Consider the following 10,114-nt stretch of genomic DNA (forward strand, 5'->3'; position numbering starts at 1 on the left):
ACGAGGCCAAGGAGGATGTTTTCCCGGCTCATACGGAGTTTGAAAGCTTCCATTATCAAGCTCTGATTCCAATTTCTAACACGGCGCTGTTGGCTGGATTCTTAATGCTGTGGCTCAAGCGTTGCGTCGTTCCTACTAGGCCAATTGATGCCCTTGCTGTCGAGGTGGTCTACCCAGCTGTTCTTTTGGCACATGGGAGACCTGTGAGTCTCCTCAATGCCATGGTGGGTTGTTTGCAGAATGGGCTACGTGAATTGACCTTGGATTTTACCGATATCACCGAGGTGGAGTCTGGAGGCCACAGGGTTTTCAAAACTCCCAATCCTAAGGTGCCACTGCCATATACCTATCTGATGGCTTGGTACGTGCTTCACTGCCCTCCCATAATGAGTGCAGCCTCTCCTCCAGGAGACTCATTTACCACATTTGTGCAACGACTAGAATCTGCAAAATGGGAGGGAGGTTATATGGTTAGGATTCGCCAAATTTTGTCACGAGACACCCACTACCATATCTTCCGTTGTTTCCCTAATTTCAAGGGCGGCATCTACGGAGCAGAATATCAGGACGCAGCAGGTCCTAATGGGTTCACCCAGCTGAGTGAGGGTGTTTTCCATTGGCTTCTCTCCATCAGGCCAGGCTACTTGATCTTCCAGCAAGGCGCCAGCTGTTTCATTGAGCCCTACCAACCCTATAGGTTCGCTCGCCAATTTGGGTATGATCAGTTGTACGTTGGGAATCCTCGTCCTCAACTCTCAGTTGTGGGCAATTTATACGAAGGAGCCAGGGCTTGGTATTATTCTGTGGTAGGTTGTACCAAGGCCATCTTCAGGCTTCCCCACAAAACACCCAACTCCTACACTTCCATAAGCTTCTGTAATTGGTATTTCGCCCCTTCTCAGACTCCCAATTACAACCTGAATACATCTTGCCTAAAAGACATCAGGCATATGTATGCTTCGAGAAGGGGGTCAAAGACATCCCGCTTGAGAGGGATTAACGAATTTCTGTCTATCGAGAACCAGCCTGCTGGACAGGAAGAAGAACAAAGAGATGAGCTTGTTCCGGTAGAAGAACAACGAGTGGTCGATCCTCCCGCGACGAGAGCAGCGGGGAAAAGAAAACTTTCTACGGATGAAGCTGGCAAATACGATAAGCAGATCCGTCGGAAGTTGATGGTTGATTCTCCTCCCCCCAGGGTCAACAAAAATCCAAGTTGATGGCTGATGCCATCAGGGCTGCTGAAGATGAAGAACAACAGGAATCTTCCGTTGCAGGCCTGCCACATAGAACTGGACTTCGTTCTCATGGCCCAGCTCTATCGAGGGAAGCTTCTTCTTACCATCCCCCCGAGGACGAGGAGGGCGAATTAATGGCTGCAGATGCAGAATCTGCTCCGGTGATGGACCTTCCTAAGTCTCCTGCACTAGAATCAGGGGGTCTCGAAGAGAATCCATCCCCTCCTCCCTCAGCATTAATGTCACAAGCTGGTGATTTAATTCCCAATCCTACAACGGGACTTATGAATAGACCAGCTGCTGGCACAATTCTTCCTGAACCTTCCGCCACCCGGGATGATGAGGAGCGAGTAGATTATGAAGGCTCCTCAATTGGTGATGCAGCTGACGAAGATGGAGATGATGAGGATGCTGACGCTGGCAACATGCCAGGTGATGACGCGGGGGACGAAGAGCATAATTCTATGGATGACATAACCATTTTTGATGATGCCCCCAAGGTCCCATCCGATAAAGTATCTGGTTATACTCCCTTTCACCTCTCCGGTAAGCCTAGTTTTCTTCGAATTCTTCCGCATGTTCTTTCCGCGTTCCGACCCTTTTTTCGTGCAGGTTCGCCTCCTTCCAAGACTACTGCTGCTACTACTTCAAAGCAGGATCCAGCGCAAGTATCGGCTCCTTCACAAGAGCAACATTTCCTGCAACATTGCCCGAGCTACTACTGTGACTCCTCCTCCTGAACAGCAGGTCGCACAGGTGTCAGCTCCTGTGCAAGAGCAGCCTCTGCCTGCTTCGTCCACTGTAGTTGCTTCATCTACCGCGTTCATGAAGATCTCACTTACACTAACAGAGGCGAGGCCAAGCATGTCTCAGGCAAGAGCAATGATGGCTTTGACCTTAAGCCCATCACAATTGAATGTTTCTACCGCTTCTGCAGCTTCAGCGCCCGGATCCCCTGCACCAATTTCAATGGCTCTGGGAGAATCCTCAAGCGTCACTTCAAGTCTCGCGGGCGCACCTGATTTCCTTCAAATCTCCTTGGTGTATTTGAATAGCCTCGAAAAGAAGGTAATTGAATATGTGGTGAGTGGTCAGGGAACTTTCAATTCTTTCCAACCTCTTCTGGAGGCATGCTTAAACGGAGTCAGAAGTGTGGGAAACACTCCGTGGTTCGAGCGCTGTTCTGAGATTATCCTTCGTTTGGAAGAACAATTACAGCATTTTGAGGCCTTGGGTTGCAGAGAGCTTCAGCCACAAATTGTGTCTAATTTGGCCAGTCTTTAGGTTGCAGAAGTGGCTCGTCGGGAGGCGATAGAACAGGACTTGGCTGAAAGAGAACGTCAAATCACGGAGCTTCGCGAGCGTAATATTCGGAAGTGAGAAGAGTTAGAATGCTCGACTACTTCTATGAATTCGCTTCGTGATAGACTTGTTGAAGCTGAGGCTGAAGTCCTACGATTAAAGGCTGAACTTGCCCGCGAAGAGAATGTTGTCAATATCCTTAGCACCCAAAATGCTACTGGCGCTTTGGAATATCACACGCAGGCTCGAGCTTTGGAACAAGCCAGGAACCCAGTGAGGAAGAACTCCGGGCAAAGGCTAAAGCCATGGTGCGAGCCACTCACGAGGAGGAGCTAACTGAAGTTAGGACCCAACTTATTTCTTTTGATTTGATGCACGAGTGAATTTTGCATTTGTAATGTTCTTTTGATAAGAACAAGTTTGTCTTGTATCACTTTCTTTTGGTTCTTGAATAAAAAGTGATATTGATTCCTCATTGTTCCTTGCATTTATCGTGTTTTGATTTTAAGCAACAAATCATGAGAAATACCTGAGATGTATTCCCGATTTAGAATAGATCTCCACAGTGATTGTAGTGTAGAAAACTCTCTTTATTATCGTTTAAGATAACTCCAGAAAGTTTCAAACTGCTGAGGATTAATATTTATTATTTTCCCGTGATGGGGCTGACTAGTAGAATTCTTCCTGTGTTATTTTTTCTTGGAACACTGAAAGAAGTCTGTAAATGCCAGAGGTATAGCTTTTTAACTTAGCAGGGGGAATATTACGATCAGGACAATTTTGAGGACTTATCGTTCTATTGACGAGAATCGATAAGTTGATTCTGTCAGAGGTGTGATTTTAACGTGACAGAAGAAATATTGTGATCAGAGCAATTTTGAGGACTTATCGTTCTATTGACGAGAATCGATAAGTTGATTCTGTCAGAGGTGTGATTTTAACGTGACAGGAGAAATATTACGATCAGGGCAATTTTGAGGACTTATCGCTCTGTTGATGAGAATCGATAAGTTGATTTTGTCAGAGGTGTGATTTTAACATGACAGGAGAAATATTACGATCAGGACAATTTTGAGGACTTATCGTTCTATTGATGAGAATCAATAAGTTGATTCTGTCAGAGGTGTGATTTTAATGTGACAGCTTGTGAGGAAAGAATATTATAGCGTCTCACTGGGGAGAACTGCTAAGAAATTGGGATATTTCATTATCCCACTGAAAACTGGTTATTTATTACTCTGCTTAGGAGAGCTAATAAATTGACAATGCTCTGAATGATTTTAGAAACTTATCGTTCTATTAATGAGAATTGATAAGTAGATTCTGACAGAGGAGCTATAGCTGCATTGGTATTAATGCCAGCTAAATTTAGACTCTGTAGGGATGATGATCGTCTGGGGCGTAATAATAACCCGATGAGAATTTATATTCTGCTGATGAGATACAGAGGTTTTGATTAACACTCTGTTAAGAGGGCTCATGACTTTGAGGAATAAATGTCGTGTTTGAAGACACAAGTGTAGGTTCTTCACTTAGAAGAATTGCAACGCTAAGGTGACCTTCGCGTTTGAGGTTCAAATGTGAGGTTCAGGCCTTCGTGATGCTGGCTTGAGCCTTGCACTTGGGATTTTGAACGCGGTTGTGAAATTCGCATTTCAAAGATGGTTAGGATTCACTCCTAGAATCCCGTGCTATCTTAATAGCTTGACGGCTGTTATAAATAGACCTGAGTGGTCACGTCAAGAGTCACTTGACTCTCAAAATTTTCGGCTATTTCCAAGAACGAGAACTCTCGTTTGATTTCGGCGAAATCTCTGACGAACTCCGTCTCCCTCGTTCGTAAACGCTTCCTCCGATCGACTGTGTTGATGGCGCCTCGGAGAATGGGTTCAAGCTCCAAGAAGGTCGCTGGAGTGACTTCCGAAACGTCGTCGGCCGAGGACGCCAGCGGTGTTCTTGTTCGTGTGGGGGCATCGTCGTCATCATTGCCGCCGCAGGGGCTTCCCTCTCGTGGTAAGTGTTGACCGAAATAACTTGCCTTGGCAAGTTCTTTGAAAACCCTAGATGGGTTCTTGACAACGAGGAAGATGACTCATTTCTATTCGGTGAAAACGCGGAGTTGGGATTTCCTGTGGATCTCGACTCTCGCGTTTAAGTCTTTTCAACACGAGATTTGACTCTCGCGTTTGAGATTTCTGACGCGAGGCTCAACCTTCGCGTTAGAGATTTTGTACTTATGTTAACATCTCGTTTTTAGCTGCTAACCTCTGCTTTTGATTGTGCAGTGCTTCTCCCAAATGTGCCGCTTTCACAAGAGCATTATTTTGGATATATCGGTGGACCTGACGCGAATGAATTATTCAGTCTTCAGAGTAGAATTCCATTGTGTACCTTCCCTGACTCGGAGAGAGCGGATATGATTAAATTCCCTCGATGCTCCACTCTCAGAATTATGATTACTGACTTAGACTTGGAGACCCCTACCGGTCATGCCCAGTTTCCCAAACCAGCGTTCATATTTGGAGATCGAATACCCATCGATGATCACCTCACATATGTGGAAGATTCAAAGTTGCTGCGGAGAGTTGATAATCGCTTTTTATTCCTCCCAAACATGAAGATGATGTATCCACTCTCTTATTTCTTGAATGTGAGCTGTCGTCGGGGTTTGACCTTCGACATAGTCAAAGAGAAAGAGAATGTGTCGCTTGGATTTGGGCGGCGGGCTCGTACACAAATCGGGGGATAACTCAAGGGGTTGAGACCCGGTTATTTGAGAAGAAGGATCCGATTCAGGAGATGCCATATCCAGCGAACATCTTTATTCGCCAATTCATTGCAACTCAGGGTGAATTTTCTACCCAGATGTTCAAATCCCCTGGATGGGTCTGTTCTGGAGAAGGAGGTTGGTAGACCCACATGGTTGACTTCGTTCTTGATGAACTTAGGGAGTCACTCGCTCAATCAGGTCTCACAGTTCCCGTGCTAGCTACTCGACGGGGTGTCATGCAGAGTTATCACAATTTCTTCGCTATGTTGGAGAAATATAACCCGGACAGTTGCACATTCTTCCCGCCTACGGGAGAGTTAGGTTTTGCTCTTCATGAGATGCAAGCAGTGTCGGGGTTGCCGCTTGGAAAAAAGCCCTACGAGGAGTTCATCCCTACCACTGAGGAGCTTTCCCTATTGAAGGTGGCGCACTCGGAAATCTACGCTACTTTCTGGGAGTTGATGTGTCACTTCCACATATGTGCCCAAGTCTTTGGGATGCGCGGAGGGGGACTTATGCATACCACGTGGGCGGAATACCTTTTTCAGAACTTAAAAGTCTTTGGGATGCGCGGAGGGGGACTTATGCATACCACGTGGGCGGAATACCTTTTTCAGAACTTAAACCGGAAAGTGACATGGGAGGCCTGTGAGTCTCCCACGGCTCTTCTTGCGGACTTCTTTATGATTTGGTTGAAGTGGTGCGTAGTACCGTCGAAACCAATTGAGGCAATACTAGCTGAAGTTGTGTACCCGGCTACTTTGCTAGCGCATGGGAGGCCTGTGAGTCTCCTTACTGCTATGGTTGGCTGTATACAGAATGGCTTGAGGATGTTGACCTCAGAACTTCTCAGCGCTTCAGGAATCAAAGCTACCAAGAAGAAGACTGGGAAAGCTCCTCAACCATGTATACCAGTGCCGTATACATATCTAGTGGCCTGGTTTGTGTTGCATTGCCCTTCATTGATGACGGGAGTATACGAGGGAGATGACGCTTATATTCCCTTTGTACAGAGATTGGAGTCGGCCACTTGGACTAATTCTTATATAGTCAGGGCTCGACAGCTTCTATCCCGGGAAGACAATTATCGGATTTTTTGTTGTGCTCCTAATTTTAACGGAGCTGATGTGGAAGATGCCCTCTTCATGGACTTGCTTTTTGAGGGCTCGTCTTCTTTGGAAGAGGGCACATTTAGCTGGCTTCTTATGATCAGGTTGGTCTACCTGGTCTATCGCTTGCGAGAGAAGTGCATCATCGAGCCGTACGTGCACAAATAATTATAAATATGGTGTGATAAATAATTATAAATATGTTATATGGTGAAAATAATGTATTTTGATGTTTGAGTATGTTAGGAATTGATTTGAGATCAATTCAATGTATATTTCTGAATATATGAGTGTAAATACACAAAACATGCACAAAGGCAAATAATGATAATCTGAGAATTTTGACCAGTTAAGAGTTTCTATATTTTACATACTGATTTATTTAGAATCTGGAAAAGTGTATAAGAACAAAGTTGTAGGTCTCTTCAATATCTTTCCAACGAATCTTAAATCACCTCATTCCGAGATCGTATGAGAAAGTTACAACTTTTTTACCGAACCCTAGTCTGAGCATGGCCCAGAACTCTGAGCAGTCGACCGCCGTGGTCGCTGCGGTCGACCTCTCAGCGTACAGACGCCAGTTCAGTTCTGTTTCGGGTTGGTTTTATTTATACCAAACCCGATTGTTACCCTACTTATATATACTCATTTTGAAGCTCTCAGAACTCTCTTTCAAACCCTAATAGCCTCAGCCCCCCTTCTCTCTCTCCTCTCAAACCCTAACTTCGTTTTTGACGTTTTTGGGGCGTTTCGAAGGATTTTCGGTGGAGTTTCGCTGTTCAGATTGAAGGAGGATCTTTCTAAAATGTTTGACTGGAAATTTGAAATATCATATGAACTCCAAACTGAGCCAAATTAGTGTCAAATGATATCTATGTGAGTCTAGTTTCCAAAACGAAAAACTATTCTTAAAAAGATTTTGTCCAGAGAAAGATATTCTCATTTTACTAATGCTATGTTCTGCAGAAAACTGCAGATGTGCTGATTTGAGTCGACTCATCGGAGTTTTTCCTATTTCGTTTGTATTTCTGCTTGATCAACTACTATGCTTATACTTTCATACAGTGTTCATATATGATCGAGGGTTCTATTGAACTTTTGTTGAACATGAGTAGTTGCCTTGTTTATCGAGTATTAAATTGTAGTATTCATGTTTTCATCTACACATATGAGATGACTTTTCTGACACAAGCTTAGATCTGTACCGTGAGGCATGCACAAGAGTAGAATATGTATACCTTTACTTCTAGTATTCCATGGTTTATATATACAGTCCTCGTGTTGGACTATAATCCATTGAAGTCCTCGTGTTGGACTATAATCCATTGAAGTCCTCGTGTTGGACTATAATCCATTGAAGTCCTCGTGTTGGACTATAATCCACTAAAGTCCTCGTGTTGGACTATAATCCATTTCAGTCATCGTGTTGGACATTTACATATTTGACCACGTCTTGGACATTTGTTAAGCTATGAGTATGACACTTATCTGAATCAGGATATGACATGATTACATGAGATTTGGACATGATAGCTACCTAGACAGGATACGACACTTATGTGATATTGACCTTTGACACTTATATGGTTTCGGCGTGACTTTTGATTTAGTATTGAGATGGGTTGTTTCTTTTAGTTTATTATTCATGTATTAGACTTTGGGTTTTGTAATTAGGGATTTACAATTTGAGATAAAAGGTATATACATGAGGGTTTCCTTGTTTGGATTATTTCGCTCGACGTACCTATGCTCGTGTTGTAATTTCCTAAATATTAAAACCCATTATTTGCTAGAAGTAATGATTTTAACTATTATGTAATAACTGTACTTTCTGTATACAACGAGCCCTTTCTCTTGGGGTTGGTTGTAATGTTGCTCGCTAGCGCTTTGACGCTCGTTGTCCCTCCCCCTTTCAGGTAACGAGCAAGGAGCCCGGAGAGTCGCAGGTTGATGGCGACACACTTTAGCGTTCAGCTGACTATTTTTAGATATGTTGTATTTTAGAGCTCCACTGTAAACTGTGTTCAGACATTTGAGGACTTTATTCTAGATGTGTAAAGGCTGTGTGCCCTATTTCCTTTACTCAGACTTGTTGTATTTGAGATTTGTTAAGAACTCCAGTTTATTCATTTCAAACATTGACTTTGTATTCCTATATGTTGGATGATGAAATATTATTTTGATCTCTATCATTTCATCAGTTATCTCTTGTAGTATCTTTTACTTGTTTTTGTACCTACACCTATTATTGACTCTACTAGAGTGATAGAATTGTGATGGTGAAAACTAGAGAGATAGTAATTGTGATGGTGAAACATGTTATTGTACGGTGTGGTGCATGGCAGGTTTGATATTCTTGGTTTCACCTTGGACTGCAGCCTTGCGTGAACCCAGGGGCGTCACAGTTAGTATCAGAGCTCTATTTTCAGTATCCTTAGGATCATCCTGTGTCGAGTCGTGGAGCTAGGATAGAGTTTCTTAGGATTCATGTATAGAGTCCGTAAAGATTTTCTAGTATGAGTGAGGACGATATATGCGTATATCTCAAAATTTGAGAATATTTTTTTTAATAACTATTTTTATGTTGATTGAAGGTATTTGCGTGAATACTATGTATTATGAATTCGTATTGTGATGCGTTGTATATATATTTTTATTATCTCACTTACTATGATAATTAAGCTCTCCTTTTGATACTATAAATATCAAAACGAGGATGTGGTCGAGGTAAAACTCGTACCTGGAGAGCTGGGCATGCAGAGCCGAGCCGCAGCAGGCTCCACAGTATTTGATCGACTTCATGGCACCGTTAGCAATAAGATCTTACAACACTCGAGGAGCAAGAAGTGTATCTGTTTCCGTCAGCAGTACCAAGCAGAAGTTAGATGTATTCAGCACTGAGGACATCACTGGAGGATAGAAACAACATCCAGATTTTTGACGGGGTAGCAATTATCACCTATTTGGGAGAATTTTAGTCACTACTTCAACAAGTAGTTAGAGCTAGTCTAAGTGAAGCAGGGAAATATACCCGTAGTGAAGAAAGAAATTAAAACCAGAATGGTGAATATGACAATGGTAAGAGAACTATTGCGAAAACTAGAGAATCCTAGCAGTGGGAGAATGATTTTAACTCAGCAACAAGGACAATATAAGAAAGGAGCACAATATGATACGAGAGCGCCAAAGTAGTACAGAATTTGGAGTACATGTTACAATCACAACAAGATCGAACAAAGAGCGAAAGACTTGTCGTAGTACACCAGCAGGGAGCCAGCAAGATAGAGGTCACGGACGACAGTCTCATAGTCGTAATTTCAGCCAGCAATGGGGAAATAGAGGCACTACTTATTAATCTGAGGATTAAGGGTCAGCAGGCCATATTTGCATTATCCAGGAGATTTGTATTATCTACCGGAGTCTATTCAGCAGTACCGCATGATCAGGATACGAGCAGAGCTTTATTCATGATTTTCTTTTCAGCTCGGATCTAATTTGATTTAGAAAATTCGCTTATCTTTCATACCTCCGTTGATAGGCTTCAGCTTGTAACACATTCTTTAGATATTCCGTTGTCAGTATTTGCTCCTCTAGGGGAGGTGTCCACTCTATCTATAGGAGATATGTCATCAGATTAGACAAGTCAGGGTTTGTTGTCAATTTGATAGCATTGTATATGTCCGGGTTCGATGTTA

This window comes from Asparagus officinalis, chromosome 2 (assembly GCF_001876935.1).
Source record: "Asparagus officinalis chromosome 2, Aspof.V1, whole genome shotgun sequence".
Taxonomy (NCBI): domain Eukaryota; kingdom Viridiplantae; phylum Streptophyta; class Magnoliopsida; order Asparagales; family Asparagaceae; genus Asparagus; species Asparagus officinalis.